The sequence below is a fragment of the Misgurnus anguillicaudatus genome, chromosome 8 (assembly GCF_027580225.2).
Source record: "Misgurnus anguillicaudatus chromosome 8, ASM2758022v2, whole genome shotgun sequence".
NCBI lineage: Eukaryota > Metazoa > Chordata > Actinopteri > Cypriniformes > Cobitidae > Misgurnus > Misgurnus anguillicaudatus.
Window position 1 is genome coordinate 42,999,861 of NC_073344.2, and position 21,125 is coordinate 43,020,985.

The window sequence follows — 21,125 nt, forward strand, 5'->3', positions numbered from 1 at the left end:
AGTCAGGAACCGAGGGTGCATGCATAGTTTCGTTGCAGCGCCACCTAGTGGCCAGAGAAATGTTTTATACACCTATAACTTTGGCTCCGATTGACGTATTTTCATGGGACTTGCTTCTTTGGAGTTCTGAATAGTTGCCGAGTCAAACGATACCAAACATGCCAGAATTCGCCTTACGATTAACCCTGCGCAGCAAAATAGCGCTTAAAAAACACGCGTGAATATCTCCGCGAACGTTTTTCCGATCGACTCGAAAACACCATAGGAAGAAACTAACCTTACCTTCTGAACAAAAAGTTCTATTGGTGTTATATTAAAATTTTCATCAGAAATGGCCGAAAATTGGAAAAAACGAAAAATTACCTTCAAATTTTGTGTTTTTTACACATAAATGGTTGTAACTTCGTAACGAAAAGAGATTTTTTCACAAGATTTGATACGCTGATGCATGAGCACATTCTGAGGCTACACAAAAAATTTTTTATGCTTGCACCACTAGATGGCCTTATAATTGAACAAAACCTTTGATAACAAGCCAGCCCTATGGTCATACAACTGTTTCTTCACTAAACTAAAGTGTATAGACATAAAACTAGCTAGATGTAAAACAATCATGACCTGATGTTGCATGCACAATTTTGTCATTGCGCGACCTACTGGTTTTGAGATAGAATATGGTATTTTTGCCTAAAACTATTGCAACAACACATCTAAAACCACGAGTCATCATGGATTATTCCTTTCATGGCTTTGACTATAATCACTGGTGTTTGCCAATTCACTCCCCAGCAACCATTGAGAATACCTTATCAACCGTTTTTGCAAAAGCTATATCTCTGCATCAGAACATCGTAGAGACACGGGGATGGTCTCGTTTGATTAATTAAACTTGTTGTAACATGATGTGACCCATGTTTTGCAACTGCAAACACCACGCACATGCCCTTCAGTGCTCTAATGTTCCATGATTGTCAATAACAGAAGGACGATTGCAGTAGTCAAGAACTTAAATTATTTTTATTGATTACTTTTTTGTTTTTTCATCTAAAATTATTAGGTTTACCTAGGTTCTTCAATCTGCTTATCCAATCTCAATTTTACATCCTTTTGTGCCCTTTTCGGCTTGACCCCGGCATTGCTGCTTGCAGCTATATTTAGGGGTCAAGCCCCGAAGGGGCGTAGAACCCTATTGTTATTGTTAGTTTTCTTTTTATTATTAGGGGTCAAGCCCCGAAGGGGCGTAGAACCCTATTGTTATTGTTAGTTTTCTTATTATTAGGGGTCAAGCCCCGAAGGGGCGTAGAACCCTATTGTTATTGTTAGTTTTCTTCTTCTTATTATTATTATTAGGGGTCAAGCCCCGAAGGGGCGTAGAACCCTATTGTTATTGTTAGTTTTCTTATTAGGGGTCAAGCCCCGAAGGGGCGTAGAACCCTATTGTATTTGTTAGTTTTCTTTTTATAATAATTATTAGGGGTCAAGCCCAGAATGGGCGAAGACCCCTATTGTATCTGTTAGTTTTCTGATTATTATTTATTCTTATTTATTATTCTTCCTGTCACCTTGCGGTCTATGGCAGCCCATAGAACCGTACGTAGGAAAGTTATGAAATTTGGCACACTGATAGAGGACAGTCCAAATAATATCCACAGCAAATTTGGAGTCTCTATCTCAAACCCGCTAGCGCCACCAACAGTCCAAAGTTGCACTTACATTTTTGCTTATAACTTCTGACCCGGAAGTCCTAGAAATTAAATTCTTGTTTCCTCTGATTCCTTGGCTCAAGACGATTTGAATGGACCCTATGACGTCATTTTCCGTCATGAAAATTTTCCCGCCATTTTTAAATATTCATAAAACCTACTTTTGCGACCTCGTCCTAGAGCTTTTGCCGGATTGCCTTGAAAATCGGTATGCACCATCTAGAGACACTCAAGGCAAAAAGTTATTAAAAGAATTTGGATAAACCAATCCGTTGTCATATAGCGCATCAACGAATTTTACGTAGAGCGCAAAAAAACGGATTTTAGGCTGTATCTTTGCCAAACTTACGCCTATTGACACGATACTTTGTATTTGTGATGCCAGTCAGGAACTAAGGGTGCATGCAGAGTTTCGTCACAGCGCCACCTAGTGGTCAGACATATGTTTTACACGCCTATAACTTTGGCTCCGATTGACGTATTTTCACGGGACTTGTTTCCTTGGAGTTCTGAATAGTTGCCGAGTCCAACGGTACCAAACATGCCAGAATTCGCCTTACGGTTAACCCTGCGCAGCAAAATAGCGCTTAAAAAACACGCGTGAATATCTCCGCGAGCTTTTTTCCGATCGACTCGAAAACACCATAGGAAGAAACTAACCTTACCTTCTGAATAAAAAGTTCTATTGGCGTTATATTAAAATTTTCATCAGAAATGGCCGAAAATTGCAAAAAACGAAAAATTACCTTCAAATTTTGTGTTTTTTACACATAAATGGTTGTAACTTCGTAACGAAAACATATTTTTTCACCAGATTTGATACGCTCATGCATGAGCACATTCTGAGGCTACACAAAAAAAATTGTATGCTTGCACCACTAGATGGCCTTATAATTGAACAAAACCTTTGATAACAAGCCAGCCCTATGGTCATACAACTGTGTCTTCACTAAACTAAAGTGTATGGACATAAAACTAGCAAGATGTAACACAATCATGACCTGGTGTTGCATGCACAATTTTGTCATTGCGCCACCTACTGGTTTTGAGATAGAAATATGGTATTTTTGCCTAAAACTACTGCAATAACACATCTAAAACCATGAGTCATCATGGATTATTCCTTTCATGGCTTTGACTATGATCACTGGTGGTTGCCAATTCACTCCCTAGCAACCATTGAGAATACCTTACTAACCGTTTTTGCAAAAGCTATATCTCTGCATCAGAACATTGTAGAGACACGGGGATGGTCTCTTTTGACTAATTAAACTTGTTATAACATGATGTGACCCATGTTTTGCCACTGCAAACACCACTCACATGTCCTTCAGTCCTCTAATGTTCCCTGATTGTCAATAACAGAAGGACGATTGCAGTAGACATGAACTTAGATTATTTTTGTGGATAACTTTTTTTGTTTTTTCATCTAAAATTATTAGGTTTACTTAGGTTCTTCAATCTGCTTATCCAATCTCAATTTTACATCCTTTTGTGCCCTTTTCGGCTTGACCCCGGCATTGCTGCTTGCAGCTATATTTAGGGGTCAAGCCCCGAAGGGGCGTAGAACCCTATTGTTATTGTTAGTTTTCTTATTAGGGGTCAAGCCCCGAAGGGGCGTAGAACCCTATTGTTATTGTTAGTTTTCTTATTATTATTAGGGGTCAAGCCCCGAAGGGGCGTAGAACCCTATTGTTATTATTGTTAGTTTTCTTATTATTATTATTATTCTTCTTCCTCGTTCTTCCGCCCAAAAGTCAATGGCAGCCCATAGAACCGTACGTAGGAAAGTTATGAAATTTGGCACACATGTAGAGGATAGTCTCAGAAGTTACTATAGCAACATTGGTGTGTCTGACTCAAACCCTCTAGCGCCACCAACAGTCCAAAAATCCACTTATGTTCATGCTTATAACTTCTGACCCGTGAGACCTAGAAACTAAATTCTTGTTTCCTCTGAATCCTTGGCTCATGATGATTCAATTGCACACATTGATTTCATTTGTGTCATGCAAATCTTTCCGCCATTTTGAATTTTCCGTAAAACCTACTTTTTCGAACTCCTCCTAGAGCGTTCGTCCGATTTGCATGTCCTTTGGTATGTAGCATCTAGAGACACCCCAGACAAAAAGTTATCAAAAGCTTTTTGATAGACCAATGCGTTCTCGTATAAATTGACAACATATACGGCGGCGAGCACGCCAAAACGGACGTGAGGCTGTATCTTCGCAAAACTTTATTGTATCGACACGAAACTTGGTTTATGTCATTACAGTCATGACCTAAGGGTTCCTGCAACGTTTCGTCACAGCGCCACCTAGTGGTCACGAGATTCGAAAAATGCCTATTTTCGCTTATAACTACTTCAAACTTGAGTCTAAAATCATGAAGGTGGTCTTGTTAGATTCCTTGAGGCATGCCGAGTCAAACGATACCAAACGGTTTTCGGTCGGCCATTTTGGGTGTCGGCCATTTTGAATTTTCTCATTAAGTTCAGTATTTCACAAACAGAATGGCGTATCGCTACAAAATTTGGCATGGTTCATCAGTGACATGTTCTGAGCGCACCTATAAATCTTTAGGACGGCGCCACCTAGTGGTCAGGATATATAAATAAATTGTTTAAAATCTTTATATAATTTGATTAAATTGCCACTATGACATAAGACTTCACTCTATTGGTTCCTTGGCTCATGCTGAGTCCGACTGTACCAAATATGTCTGAGTCAAACCTACTTCCTGTCGGCCATTTTGAATTATATTGAACACCTACTTTTTCGAACTCCTCCTAGAGCGCTCGTGTGATTGGCTTGATTTTTGGTATGCATCATCTAGATACACTCTAGACAAAAAGTTATCAAAAGCTTTTCGGTAGACCTATCCGTTGTCGTATAACGCATCAAAGAATGCGAGGGTGAGCACGCCAAAATGTGTTTGAGCCTGTATCTTCGCAAAACTTTTGCGTATTAATATGAGACTTGGTATATGTCATAACAGTGATGACCTGAGGGTGCATGCACCATTTCGTCACACTGCCCCCTACTGGTCACGAGATATAAAAAATGTCTATTTTTGCTTATAACTACTGCAAATTTGAATGTAAAATTATGAGACTGGTCTTGTTAGATTTCGTGAGGCATGCCGAGTCAAACGATACCAAATGGTTTTTGGTCGGCCATTTTGTGTGTCGGCCATTTTGAATTTTTCTTTAAGTTCAAGTATTTCAGAAACGCAATTGCGTATTGTTATGAAACTTGGTATGATTCATCAGCAACATGTTCTGGGAGGACTTGTAAACTTTTCGGTGCCCCCTAGTGGTCAAGAGATTTGAAGCTATATCTCTGCATCACTTTATTGTATTTACACCAAATTTGGTGGGTGTCATCACAATCAAGACCTGAGTCACAATTTATTTTTTGGTCAGTGCCCCCTAGTGGTCAAGTCATTTAAGGCTATATCTCTGCATCTCTTTATTGTATTTACACCAAATTTGGTGGGTGTCATCACAATCAAGACCTGAGTCACAATTTATTTTTTGGTCAGTGCCCCCTAGTGGTCAAGTCATTTAAGGCTATATCTCCGTATCGCTTTATTGTATTTACACTAAATTTGGTATGTGTCATCACAGTCATGACCTGAGGCACCATCTATTCTTTCGGCACAGTGCCACCTAGTGGTCTCAAGATACGAAAAAATTGTTTTTTTTTTTCATAAAACTAATGCAAACTTAGATCTTAAATCATGACAGTCATCACGTATGAATCATTTTTTGCCATGTTTGGCTTGACCCCGGTATCGCTGCTTGCAGCTATATTTAGGGGTCAAGCCCCGAAGGGGCGTAGAACCCTATTGTATTTGTTAGTTTTCTTTTTATAATAATTAGGGGTCAAGCCCCGAAGGGGCGTAGAACCCTATTGTATTTGTTAGTTTTCTTATTATTATTATTAGTTATTCTTCTTCTTCTTCTTCCGCCATTGCGGTCTATGGCAGCCCATAGAACCGTACGTAGGAAAGTTATGAAATTTGGCACACTGATAGAGGACAGTCCAATGTGTCCCCACAGCAAATTTGGAGTCTCTATGTCTAACCCGCTAGCGCCACCAACAGTCCAAAGTTGCACTTATGTTTTTGCTTATAACTTCTGATCCGTAAGCCCTAGAAACAAAATTATTGCTTTCTCTTATTCATTGGCTCAAGACGATTCGATTGGACCCTATGGCGTCTTTTTTCGACATGAAAATTTTCCGCCATTTTGAATTATTCGTAAAACCTACTTTTTCGAACTCGTCCTAGAGCTTTTGTCCAATTGCCACGAAAATTGGTATGTATCATCTTGAGACACTTAAGGCAAAAAGTTATCAAAAGAATTTCGATACACCAATCCGTTGTCGTATACCGCCTTAACGAATTTTACGTAGAGCGCAAAAAAACAGATTTTAGGCTGTATCTTCGTCAAACTTAGGCCTATTGACACGACACTTGGTACTTGAGATGCCAGTCAGGAACCGAGGGTGCATGCATAGTTTCGTTGCAGCGCCACCTAGTGGCCAGAGAAATGTTTTATACACCTATAACTTTGGCTCCGATTGACGTATTTTCATGGGACTTGCTTCTTTGGAGTTCTGAATAGTTGCCGAGTCAAACGATACCAAACATGCCAGAATTCGCCTTACGATTAACCCTGCGCAGCAAAATAGCGCTTAAAAAACACGCGTGAATATCTCCGCGAACGTTTTTCCGATCGACTCGAAAACACCATAGGAAGAAACTAACCTTACCTTCTGAACAAAAAGTTCTATTGGTGTTATATTAAAATTTTCATCAGAAATGGCCGAAAATTGCAAAAAACGAAAAATTACCTTCAAATTTTGTGTTTTTTACACATAAATGGTTGTGACTTCGTAACGAAAAGAGATTTTTTCACCAGATTTGATACGCTGATGCATGAGCACATTCTGAGGCTACACAAAAAAAATTGTATGCTTGCACCACTAGATGGCCTTATAATTGAACAAAACCTTTGATAACAAGCCAGCCCTATGGTCATACAACTGTTTCTTCACTAAACTAAAGTGTATAGACATAAAACTAGCTAGATGTAAAACAATCATGACCTGATGTTGCATGCACAATTTTGTCATTGCGCGACCTACTGGTTTTGAGATAGAATATGGTATTTTTGCCTAAAACTACTGCAATAACACATCTAAAACCACGAGTCATCATGGATTATTCCTTTCATGGCTTTGACTATAATCACTGGTGTTTGCCAATTCACTCCCCAGCAACCATTGAGAATACCTTATCAACCGTTTTTGCAAAAGCTATATCTCTGCATCAGAACATCGTAGAGACACGGGGATGGTCTCGTTTGATTAATTAAACTTGTTGTAACATGATGTGACCCATGTTTTGCAACTGCAAACACCACGCACATGCCCTTCAGTGCTCTAATGTTCCATGATTGTCAATAACAGAAGGACGATTGCAGTAGTCAAGAACTTAAATTATTTTTGTTGATTACTTTTTTGTTTTTTCATCTAAAATTATTAGGTTTACCTAGGTTCTTCAATCTGCTTATCCAATCTCAATTTTACATCCTTTTGTGCCCTTTTCGGCTTGACCCCGGCATTGCTGCTTGCAGCTATATTTATTATTATTATTAGTTATTCTTCTTCCGCCATTGCGGTCTATGGCAGCCCATAGAACCGTACGTAGGAAAGTTATGAAATTTGGCACACTGATAAAGGACAGTCCAATGTGTCCCCACAGCAAATTTGGAGTCTCTATGTCTAACCCACTAGCGCCACCAACAGTCCAAAGTTGCACTTATGTTTTTGCTTATAACTTCTGATCCGTAAGCCCTAGAAACAAAATTCTTACTTCCTCTGATTCCTTGGCTCAAGACGATTCGATTGGACCCTATGTCGTTATTTTCCGTCATAAAAATTGTTCCGCCATTTTGAATTATTCGTAAAACCTACTTTTTCGAACTCGTCCTAGGGCTTTTCTCCGATTGCCACGAAAATTGGTATGTATCATCTTGAGACACTCATGGCAAAAAGTTATCAAAAGAATTTCGATACAGCAATCCGTTGTCGTATACCGCCTTAACAAATTTTACGTAGAGCGCAAAAAAACTGATTTTAGGCTGTATCTTCGTCAAACTTAGGCCTATTGACACGACACTTGGTACTTCTGATGCCAGTCAGGAACCGAGGGTGCATGCACAGTTTCGTTGCAGCGCCACCTAGTGGCCAGAGAAATGTTTTATACACCTATAACTTTGGCTCCGATTGACGTATTTTCACAGGACTTGTTTCTTTGGAGTTCTGAATAGTTGCCGAGTCCAACGATACCAAACATGCCAGATTTCGCCTTACGGTTAACCCTGGGCAGCAAAATAGCGCTTAAAAAACACGCGTGAATATCTCCGCGAGCGTTATTCCGATCGTCTCGAAAACACCATAGGAAGAAACTAACCTTACCTTCTGAACAAAAAGTTCTATTGGCGTTATATTAAAATTTTCATCAGAAATTGCCGAAAATTGCAAAAAACGAAAAATTACATTCAAATTTTGTGTTTTTTACACATAAATGGTTGTAACTTCGTAACGAAAATATATTTTTTCACCAGATTTGCTACGCTGATGCATGAGCACATTCTGAGGCAACACAAAAAAAATTGTGTGCTTGCACCACTAGATGGCCTTATAATTGAACAAAACCTTTGATAACAAGCCAGCCTTATGGTCATACAACTGTTTCTTAACTAAACTAAAGTGTATTGTCATAAAACTAGCTAGATGTAACACAATCATGACCTGATGTTGCATGCACAATTTTTTCATTGCGCCACCTACTGGTTTTGAGATAGAATATAGTATTTTTGCCTAAAACTACTGCAACAACACATCTAAAACCATGAGTCATCATGGATTATTCCTTTCATGGCTTTGACTATAATCACTGGTGGTTGCCAAGTTACTCCCTAGCAACCATTGAGAATACCTTATCGACCGTTTTTGCAAAAGCTATATCTCAGCATCAAAACATCGTAGAGACACGGGGATGGTCTCTTTTGAGTTATTAAACTTGTTGTAACATGATGTGACCCATGTTTTGCCACTGCAAACACCACTCACATGTCCTTCAGTGCTCTAATGTTTCATGACTGTCAATAACAGAAGGACGATTGTAGTAGACAAGAACTTAGATTATTTTTGTTGATAACTTTTTTGTGTTTTCATCTAAAATTATTAGGTTTACTTAGGTTCTTCAATCTGCTTATCCAATCTCAATTTTACATCCTTTTGTACCCTTTTCGGCTTGACCCCGGCATTGCTGCTTGCAGCTATATTTATTATTATTATTCTTCCTCTTCCGCCATTGAAGTCAATGGCAGCCCATAGAACCGTACATAGGAAAGTTATGAAATTTGGCACACATGTACAGGACAGTCTTAGAAGTTACTATAGCAAATTTGGTGTGTCTAACTCAAACTCTCTAGCGCCACCAACAGTCCAAAAGTCCACTTATGTTCATGCTCATAACTTCTGACCCGTGAGTCCTAGAAACTAAATTCCTGTTTCCTCTGAATCCTTTGCTCTCGATGATTCAAATGCACATATTGATGTCATTTGTGTCATGCACATCTTTCCGCCATTTTGAATTTTCCGTAAAACCTACTTTTTCGAACTCCTCCTAGAGCGTTTGTCCGATTTGCATGTCCTTTGGTATCTAGCATCTAGAGACACCCCTGACAAAAAGTTATCAAAAGCTTTTTGATAGACCAATGCGTTCTCGTATACCGTGACAACATATACGGCGGCGAGCACGCCAAAACAAACGTGAGGCTGTATCTTCGCAACACTTTGGTGTATCGACACGAAACTTGGTATATGTCATTACAGTCTTGACCTGAGGGTGCCTGCAACGTTTCGTCACAGCGCCACCTAGTGGTCACGAGATTCGATAAATGCTTATTTTCGCTTATAACTACTTCAAACTTGAGTCTAAAATCATAAAGGTGGTCTTGTTAGATTCCTTGAGGCATGCCGAGTCAAACGATACCAAACGGTTTTCGGTCGGCCATTTTGGGTGTCGGCCATTTTGAATTTTCCCATTAAGTTCAGTATTTCACAAACAGAATGGCGTATCGCTACGAAATTTGGCATGGTTCATCAGTGACATGTTCTGAGCGCACCTATAAATCTTTAGGACGGCGCCACCTAGTGGTCAGGATATGTAAATAAATTGTTTAAAATCTTTATATCATTTGATTAAATTGCCACTATGACATAAGACTTCACTCTATTGATTCCTTGGCTTATGATGAGTCCGATGGTATCAAATATGTCTGAGTCAAACCTACTTCCTGTCGGCCATTTTGAATTATATTGAACACCTACTTTTTCGAACTCCTCCTAGAGCGCTCGTGTGATTGGCTTGATTTTTGGTATGCATCATCTAGAGACACTCTAGACAAAAAGTTATCAAAAGATTTTCGGTAGACCTATCCGTTGTCGTATAACGCATCAAAGAATGCGAGGGCGAGCACGCCAAAATGTGTTTGAGCCTGTATCTTCGCAAAACTTTTGCGTATTAATATGAGACTTGGTATATGTCATAACAGTGATGACCTGAGGGTGCATGCACCATTTCGTCACACTGCCCCCTACTGGTCACGAGATATAAAAAATGTCTATTTTTGCTTATAACTACTGCAAATTTGAATGTAAAATTATGAGACTGGTCTTGTTAGATTTCGTGAGGCATGGCGAGTCAAACGATACCAAATGGTTTTTGGTCGGCCATTTTGTGTGTCGGCCATTTTGAATTTTTCTTTAAGTTCAAGTATTTCAGAAACACAATTGCGTATTGTTATGAAACTTGGTATGGTTCATCAGCAACATGTTCTGGGAGGACTTGTAAACTTTCCGGTGCCCCCTAGTGGTCAAGAGATTTGAAGCTATATCTCTGCATCTCTTTATCGTATTTACACCAAATTTGGTGGGTGTCATCACAATCAAGACCTGAGTCACAATTTATTTTTTGGTCAGTGCCCCCTAGTGGTCAAGTCATTTAAGGCTATATCTCTGCATCTCTTTATTGTATTTACACCAAATTTGGTGGGTGTCATCACAATCAAGACCTGAGTCACAATTTATTGTTTGGTTAGTGCCCCCTAGTGGTCAAGTCATTTAAGGCTATATCTCTGCATCTCTTTATTGTATTTACACCAAATTTGGTGGGTGTCATCACAATCAAGACCCGAGTCACAATTTAATTTTTGGTCAGTGCCCCCTAGTGGTCAAGTCATTTAAGGCTATATCTCCGTATCGCCTTATTGTATTTACACTAAATTTGGTATGTGTCATCACAGTTATGACCTGAGGCACCATCTATTCTTTTGGCACAGTGCCACCTAGTGGTCTCAAGATAGGAAAAAATGCTTTTTTTTCATAAAACTAATGCAAACTTAGATGTTAAATCATGGCAGTCATCACGTATGAATCATTTTTTGCCATGTTCGGCTTGACCCCGGTATCGCTGCTTGCAGCTATATTTATTATTATTATTATTATTTTTCTTCCTCGTTCTTCCGCCGAAAGTCAATGGCAGCCCATAGAACCGTACATAGGAAAGTTATGAAATTTGGCACACATGTAGAGGACAGTCTCAGAAGTTAATATAGCAACTTTGGTGTGTCTGACTCAAACCCTCTAGCGCCACCAACAGTCCAAAAATTCACTTATTTTCATGGTCATAACTTCTGACCCATCAGTCCTAGAAACTAAATTCTTGTTTCCTCTGAATCCTTGGCTCATGATGATTCAAATGCACACATTGATGTCATTTGTGTCATGCACATCTTTCCGCCATTTTGAATTTTCCGTAAAACCTACTTTTTTGAACTCCTCCTAGAGCGTTTGTCCGATTTGCATGTCCTTTGGTATCTAGCATCCAGAGACACCCCTGACAAAAAGTTATCAAAAGCTTTTTGATAGACCAATGCGTTCTCGTATACCGTGACAACATATACGGCGGCGAGCACGCCAAAACAGACGTGAGGCCGTATCTTCGCAACACTTTGGTGTATCGACACGAAACTTGGTATATGTCATTACAGTCTTGACCTGAGGGTGCCTGCAACGTTTCGTCACAGCGCCACCTAGTGGTCACGAGATTCGAAAAATGCTTATTTTCGCTTATAACTACTTCAAACTTGAGTCTAAAATCACGAAGGTGGTCTTGTTAGATTCCTTGAGGCATGTCGAGTCAAACGATACCAAACGGTTTTCGGTCGGCCATTTTGGGTGTCGGCCATTTTGAATTTTCTCATTTAGTTCAGTATTTCACAAACAGAATGGCGTATCGCTACGAAATTTGCCATGGTTCATCAGTGACATGTTCTGAGCGCACCTATAAATCTTTAGGACGGCGCCACCTAGTGGTCAGGATATGTAAAGAAATTGTTTAAAATCTTTATATCATTTGATTTATTTGCCACACTGACATGAGACTTCACTCTATTGATTTCTTGGCTCGTGCCGAGTCCGACTGTACCAAATATGTCTGAGTCAAACCTACTTCCTGTCGGCCATTTTGAATTATATTGAACACTTACTTTTTCGAACTCCTCCTAGAGCGCTTGTTTGACTGGCTTGATTTTTGGTACGCATCATCTAGAGACACTCCAGACAAAAAGTTATCAAAAGCTTTTCGGTAGACCTATCCGTTGTCGTATAACGCATCAAAGAATGCGAGGGCGAGCACGCCAAAATGTGTTTGAGCCTGTATCTTCGCAAAACTTTTGCGTATTAATATGAGACTTGGTATATGTCATAACAGTGATGACCTGAGGGTGCATGCACCATTTCGTCACACTGCCCCCTACTGGTCACGAGATATAAAAAATGTCTATTTTTGCTTATAACTACTGCAAATTTGAATGTAAAATTATGAGACTGGTCTTGTTAGATTTCGTGAGGCATGGCGAGTCAAACGATACCAAATGGTTTTTGGTCGGCCATTTTGTGTGTCGGCCATTTTGAGTTTTTCTTTAAGTTCAAGTATTTCGGAAACGCAATTGCGTATTGTTATGAAACTTGGTATGGTTCATCAGCAACATGTTCTGAGAGGGCTTGTAAACTTTTCGGCACCCCCTAGTGGTCAAGAGATTTGAAGCTATATCTCTGCATCTCTTTATCGTATTTACACCAAATTTGGTGGGTGTCATCACAATCAAGACCTGAGTCACTATCTATTGTTTTGGTCAGTGCCTCCTAGTGGTCAAGTCATTTAAGGCTATATCTCCGTATTGCTTTATTGTATTTACACAAAATTTGGTATGTGTCATCACAGTCATGTCCTGAGGCACCATCTATTGTTTCGGCACAGCACCACCTAGTGGTCTCAAGATACGAAAAAATTGCTATTTTTTCATAAAACTAATGCAAACTTAGATCTTAAATCATGACAGTCATCACGTATGAATCATTTTTTGCCATGTTTGGCTTGACCCCGGTATCGCTGCTTGCAGCTATATTTAGGGGTCAAGCCCCGAAGGGGCGAAGACCCCTATTGTATTTGTTAGTTTTCTTTTTACAATTATTATTAGTTATTCTTCTTCCGCCATTGCGGTCTATGGCAGCCCATAGAACCGTATGTAGGAAAGTTATGAAATTTGGCACACTGATAAAGGACACTCCAGTGTGTCCCCCCAGCAAATTTGGAGTCTCTATGTCTAACCCGCTAGCGCCACCAACAGTCCAAAGTTGCACTTATGTTTTTGCTTATAACTTCTGGTCCGTATGTCCTAGAAACACAATCTTTGTTTCCTCTGATTCCTTGGCTCAAGGCGATTCGAAAGGACCCTATGACGTCATTTTCTGTCATGAAAATTTTTCCACTATTTTGAATTATTCGTAAAACCTACTTTTTCGAACTTGTCCTAGAGCTTTTGTCCGATTGCCACGAAAATCGGCACGTAGCATCTAGAGACACTCATGGCAAAAAGTTATCAAAAGAATTTCAATACATCAATCCGTTGTCGTATACCGCCTTAACAAATTTTACGTAGAGTGCAAAAAAACTGATTTTAGGCTGTATCTTCGTCAAACTTAGGCCTATTGACATGACACTTGGTACTTGTGATGCCAGTCAGGAACTGAGGGTGCATGCACAGTTTCGTCGCAGCGCCACCTAGTGGTCAGATTAATGTATTACACGCCTATAACTTTGGCTGCGGTCAATGTATTGTCACGGGACTTGTTTCTTGGAGTTTTGAATAGTTGCCGAGTCCAACGATACCAAACTTGCCAGAATTCGCCTTACGGTTAACCCTGCGCAGCAAAATAGCGCTTAAAAAACATGCGCGAATATCTCCGCGAGCGTAATTCTGATCGACTCAAAAACACCATAGGAAGAAACTAACCTTACCTTCTGAACAAAAAGTTCTATTGGCGTTATATTAAAATTTTCATCAGAAATGGCCGAAAAATGCAAAAAACGAAAAATTACCTTTAAATTTGGTATTTTTTACACATAAATGGTTATAACTTCGCAACGAAAAGAGATTTTTTCACCAGATTTGATACGCTGATGTACGACCACAGTCTGAGGCTACACAAAAAAAATTGCTTGCTTGCACCACTAGTTGGCGTTATAATTGAACAAAACCTGTGATATCAAGCCAGCCCTATGGTCATACAACTGTTTCTTCACTAAACTAAAGTGTATAGACATAAAACTAGCTCAATGTAACGTAATCATGACCTGAAGTTGCATGCACAATTTTGTCACAGCGCCACCTAGTGGTTTTGAGATAGAAAATTGTAATTTTTGCCTAAAACTACTGCAACAAACACATCTAAAACCATAAATCATCATGGATTATTCATTTCATGGCTTGGATTATAATCACTGGTGGATGTCAATTTACTGTCTAGCAACCAATGAGAATACCTTATCAACTGTTTTTGCAACAGCTTTTTCTCTGCATCAGAACAGCGTAGAGACATGGGGATGGTCTCTTTTGACTCATTTAACTTGCTGTAACATGTTGTGACCCATGTTTTGCCACTGCAAACATCACATACATGTCTTTCAGTGCTCTAATGTTCCATGATTGTCAATAACAGAAGGACGATTGCAGTAGACAAGAACATAGATTATTTTTGTTGATTACTTTTGCGTTTTTTTCATCTGAAATCATAAGGTTTCCCTAGTTTCTTTAGTCTGCTTATCCAAACGCAACTTTACATCCTTCTGTGCCCTTTTCGGCTTGACCCCGGCATTGCTGCTTGCAGCTATATTTATTATTAGTTATTCTTCTTCCGCCATTGCGGTCTATGGCAGCCCATAGAACCGTACGTAGGAAAGTTATGAAATTTGGCACACTGATAAAGGACAGTCCAATGTGTCCCCACAGCAAATTTGGAGTCTCTATCTCTAACCCGCTAGCGCCACCAACAGTCCAAAGTTGCACTTATGTTTTTGCTTATAACTTCTGATCCGTAAGTCCTAGAAACAAAATTCTTGCTTTCGCTTATTCATTGGCTCAAGCCGATTTGATTGGACCCTATGGCGTCATTTTCCGTCATGAAAATTTTCCGCCATTTTGAATTATTCGTAAACTCTACTTTTTCGAACTCGTCCTAGGGCTTTTGTCCGATTGCCACAAAAATTGGTATGTATCATCTAGAGACACTCATGGCAAAAAGTTATCAAAAGAATTTCGATACATCAATCCGTTCTTGTATACCGCCTTAACGAATTTTACGTAGAGCGCAAAAAAACAGATTTTAGGCTGTATTTTCGTGAAACTTAGGCCTATTGACATGACACTTGGTACTTCTGATGCCAGTCAGGAACTAAGGGTGCATGCAGAGTTTCGTCACAGCGCCACCTAGTGGTCAGACATATGCTTTACATGCCTATAACTTTGGCTCCGATTGACGTATTTTCACGGGACTTGTTTCTTTGGAGTTCTGAATAGTTGCCGAGTCCAAAGATACCAAACATGCCAGAATTCGCCTTACGGTTAACCCTGCGCAGCAAAATAGCGCTTAAAAAACACGCGTGAATATCTCCGCGAGCGTTTTTCCGATCGACTCGAAAATACCATAGGAAGAAACTAACCTTACCTTCTGAACAAAAAGTTCTATTGGCGTTATATTAAAATTTTCATCAGAAATGGCCGAAAATTGCAAAAAACGAAAAATTACCTTCAAATTTTGTGTTTTTTAGACATAAATGGTTGTAACTTCGTAACGAAAACATATTTTTTCACCAGATTTGATACGCTGATGCATGAGCCCATTCTGAGGCTACACAAAAAAAAATTGTGTGCTTGCACCACTAGATGGCCTTATAATTGAACAAAACCTTTGATAACAAGCCAGCCTTATGGTCATACAACTGTTTCTTAACTAAACTAAAGTGTATTGTCATAAAACTAGCTAGATGTAACACAATCATGACCTGATGTTGCATGCACAATTTTTTCATTGCGCCACCTACTGGTTTTGACATAGAATATGGTATTTTTGCCTAAAACTACTGCAACAACACATCTAAAACCATGAGTCTTCATGGATTATTCCTTTCATGGCTTTGACTATAATCACTGGTGAATGTCCATTTACTCTCTAGCAACCAATGAGAATACCTTATTAACCATTTTTGCAAAAGCTTTTTCTCTGCATCAGAACATCAGAGAGACATGGCGATGGTCTCTTTTCACTCATTTAAGTTGTTGTAACATGTTGTGACACGTTTTGTCACTGCAAACACCACTCACATGTTTTTCAGTGATCTAATGTTCCATGATTGTCAATAACAGAAGGACGATTGCAGTAGACAAGAACATAGATTATTTTTGTTGATTACTTTTGCGTTTTTTCATCTGAAATCATTAGGTTTACATAGGTTCTTTAGTCTGCTTATCCAAACTCAACTTTACTTCATTCTGTGCCCTTTTTGGCTTGACCCCGGTAATTGCTGCTTGCAGCTATATTTATTATTGTTATTCTTGTTCCTCGTTCTTCCACCCAAAAGTCAATGGCAGCCCATAGAACCGTACGTAGGAAAGTTATGAAATTTGGCACACATGTAGAGGACAGTCTCAGAAGTTACTATAGCAACATTGGTGTGTCTGACTCAAACCCTCTAGCGCCACCAACAGTCCAAAAATCCACTTATGTTCATGCTCACAACTTCTGACCCGTGAGTCCTAGAAAATAAATTCTTGTTTCCTCTGAATCCTTGGCTCATGATGATTCAATTGCACACATTGATGTCATTTGTGTCATGCACATCTTTCCGCCATTTTGAATTTTCCATAAAACCTACTTTTTCGAACTCCTCCTAGACCGTCCGTCCGATTTGCATGTCCTTTGGTATGTAGCATCTAGAGACACCCCAGACAAAAAGTTATCAAAAGCTTTTTGATAGACCAATGCGTTCTCGTATAAATTGACAACATATATGGCGGCGAGCACGCCAAAACGGACGTGAGGCCGTATCTTCGCAAAACTTTATTGTATCGACACGAAACTTGGTATATGTCATTACAGTCATGACCTGAGGGTGCCTGCAACGTTTCGTCACAGCGCCACCTAGTGGTCACGAGATTCGAAAAATGCCTATTTTCGCTTATAACTACTTCAAACTTGAGTCTAAAATCATGAAGGTGGTCTTGTTAGATTCCTTGAGGCATGCCGAGTCAAACGATACCAAACGGTTTTCGGTCGGCCATTTTGGGTGTCGGCCATTTTGAATTTTCTCATTAAGTTCAGTATTTCACAAACAGAATGGCGTATCGCTACGAAATTTGGCATGGTTCATCAGTGACATGTTCTGAGCGCACCTATAAATCTTTAGGACGGCGCCACCTAGTGGTCAGGATATGTAAATAAATTGTTTAAAATCTTTATATCATTTGATTAAATTGCCACTATGACATAAGACTTCACTCTATTGATTCCTTGGCTCATGCTGAGTCCGACTGTACCAAATATGTCTGAGTCAAACCTACTTCCTGTCGGCCATTTTGAATTATATTGAACACCTACTTTTTCGAACTCCTCCTAGAGCGCTCGTGTGATTGGCTTGATTTTTGGTATGCATCATCTAGAGACACTCTAGACAAAAAGTTATCAAAAGCTTTTCGGTAGACCTATCCGTTGTCGTATAACGCATCAAAGAATGCGAGGGCGAGCACGCCAAAATGTGTTTGAGCCTGTATCTTCGCAAAACTTTTGCGTATTAATATGAGACTTGGTATATGTCATAACAGTGATGACCTGAGGGTGCATGCAACATTTCGTCACACTGCCCCCTACTGGTCACGAGATATAAAAAATGTCTATTTTTGCTTATAACTACTGCAAACTTGAATGTAAAATTATGAGACTGGTCTTGTTAGATTTCTTGAGGCATGCCGAGTCAAACGATACCAAATGGTTTTTGGTCGGCCATTTTGTGTGTCGGCCATTTTGAATTTTTTCTTTAAGTTCAAGTATTTCAGAAACGCAATTGCGTATTGTTATGAAACTTGGTATGGTTCATCAGCAACATGTTCTGGGAGGACTTGTAAACTTTTCGGTGCCCTCTAGTGGTCAAGAGATTTGAAGCTATATCTCTGCATCTCTTTATCGTATTTACACCAAATTTGGTGGGTGTCATCACAATCAAGACCTGAATCACCATCTATTGTTTTGGTCAGTGCCCCCTAGTGGTCAAATAATTTAAGGCTATATCTCTGTATCGCTTGATCGTATTTACACCAAATTTGGTATGTGTCATCACAGTCATTACCTGAGGCACCATCTATTGTTTCGGCACAACGCCACCTAGTGGTCTCAAGATACAAAAAATTGCTATTTTTTTACTAAAAATAATACAGACTTAGATCTTAAATCATGACAGTCATCACGTATTAATCATTTTTTGCCATGTTTGGCTTGACCCCGGTATCGCTGCTTGCAGCTATATTTAGGGGTCAAGCCCCGAAGGGGCGTAGAACCCTATTGTTATTGTTAGTTTTCTTATTATTATTATTTTTCTTCCTCGTTCTTCCGCCGAAATTCAATGGCAGCCCATAGAACCGTACATAGGAAAGTTATGAAATTTGGCACACATGTAGAGGACAGTCTCAGAAGTTACTATAGCAACATTGGTGTGTCTGACTCAAACCCTCTAGCGCCACCAACAGTCCAAAAATCCACTAATGTTCATGCTCACAACTTCTGATCCGTGAGACCTAGAAACTAAATTCTTGTTTCCTCTGAATCCTTGGCTCATGATGATTCAATTGCACACATTGATGTCATTTGTGTCATGCACATCTTTCCGCCATTTTGAATTTTTCGTAAAACCTACTTTTTCGAACTCCTCCTAGACCGTTTGTCCGATTTGCATGTCCTTTGGTATGTAGAATCTAGAGACACCCAAGACAAAAAGTTATCAAAAGCTTTTTGATAGACCAATGCGTTCTCATATAAATTGACAACATATATGGCGGCGAGCACGCCAAAACAGACGTGAGGCCGTATCTTCGCAAAACTTTTGTGTATCGACACAAAACTTGGTATATGTCATAACAGTCATGACCTGAGGGTGCCTGCAACGTTTCGTCACAGCGCCACCTAGTGGTCACGAGATTCGAAAAATGCCTATTTTCGCTTATAACTACTTCAAACTTGAGTCTAAAATCATGAAGGAGGTCTTGTTAGATTCCTTGAGGCATGCCGAGTCAAACGATACCAAACCGTTTTTGGTCGGCCATTTTGGGTGTCGGCCATTTTGAATTTTCTCATTAAGTTCAGTATTTCACAAACGAATGGCGTATCGCTACGAAATTTGGCATGGTTCATCGGTGACATGTTCTGAGCGCACCTATAAATCTTTAGGACGGCGCCACCTAGTGGTCAGGATATGTAAATAAATTGTTTAAAATCTTTATATCATTTGATTAAATTGCCACTATGACATAAGACTTCACTCTATTGATTCCTTGGCTCATGCTGAGTCTGACGGTATCAAATATGTCTGAGTCAAACCTACTTCCTGTCGGCCATTTTGAATTATATTGAACACCTACTTTTTCGAACTCCTCCTAGAGCGCTCGTGTGATTGGCTTGATTTTTGGTATGCATCATCTAGAGACACTCTAGACAAAAAGTTATCAAAAGATTTTCGGTAGACCTATCCGTTGTCGTATAACGCATCAAAGAATGCGAGGGCGAGCACGCCAAAATGTGTTTGAGCCTGTATCTTCGCAAAACTTTTGCGTATTGATATGAGACTTGGTATATGTCATAACAGTGATGACCTGAGGGTGCATGCACCATTTCGTCACACTGCCCCCTACTGGTCACGAGATATAAAAAATGTCTATTTTTGCTTATAACTACTGCAAACTTGAATGTAAAATTATGAGACTGGTCTTGTTAGATTTCGTGAGGCATGGCGAGTCAAACGATACCAAATGGTTTTTGGTCGGCCATTTTGTGTGTCGGCCATTTTGAATTTTTCTTTAAGTTCAAGTATTTCAGAAACGCAACTGTGTATTGTTATGAAACTTGGTATGGTTCATTACCTACATGTTCTGGGAGGACTTGTAAACTTTTCGGTGCCCCCTAGTGGTCAAGAGATTTGAAGCTATATCTCTGCATCTCTTTATCATATTTACACCAAATTTGGTGGGTGTCATCACAATCAAGACCTGAGTCACAATTTATTTTTTGGTCAGTGCCCCCTAGTGGTCAAGTCATTTAAGGCTATATCTCTGCATCTCTTTATTGTATTTACATCAAATTTGGTGGGTGTCATCACAATCAAGACCTGAGTCACAATTTATTGTTTGGTTAGTGCCCCCTAGTGGTCAAGTCATTTAAGGCTATATCTCTTCATCTCTTTATTGTATTTACACCAAATTTGGTGGGTGTCATCACAATCAAGACCTGAGTCACAATTTATTGTTTGGTTAGTGCCCCCTAGTGGTCAAGTCATTTAAGGCTATATCTCTGTTTTGCTTTATCGTATTTACACTAAATTTGGTATGTGTCATCACAGTCATGACCTGTGGCACCATCTATTGTTTCTGCACCGCGCCACCTAGTGGTCTCAAGATACAAAAAATTGCTATTTTTTTCATAAAACTAATGCAAACTTAGATCTTAAATCATGACAGTCATCACGTATGAATAATTTTTTGCCATGTTTGGCTTGACCCCGGTATCGCTGCTTGCAGCTATATTTAGGGGTCAAGCCACGAAGTGGCGTAGACACCTATTGTTATTGTTAGTTTTCTTATTATTATTCTTGTTCCTCGTTCTTCCACCCAAAAGTCAATGGCAGCCCATAGAACCGTACATAGGAAAGTTATGAAATTTGGCACACATGTACAGGACA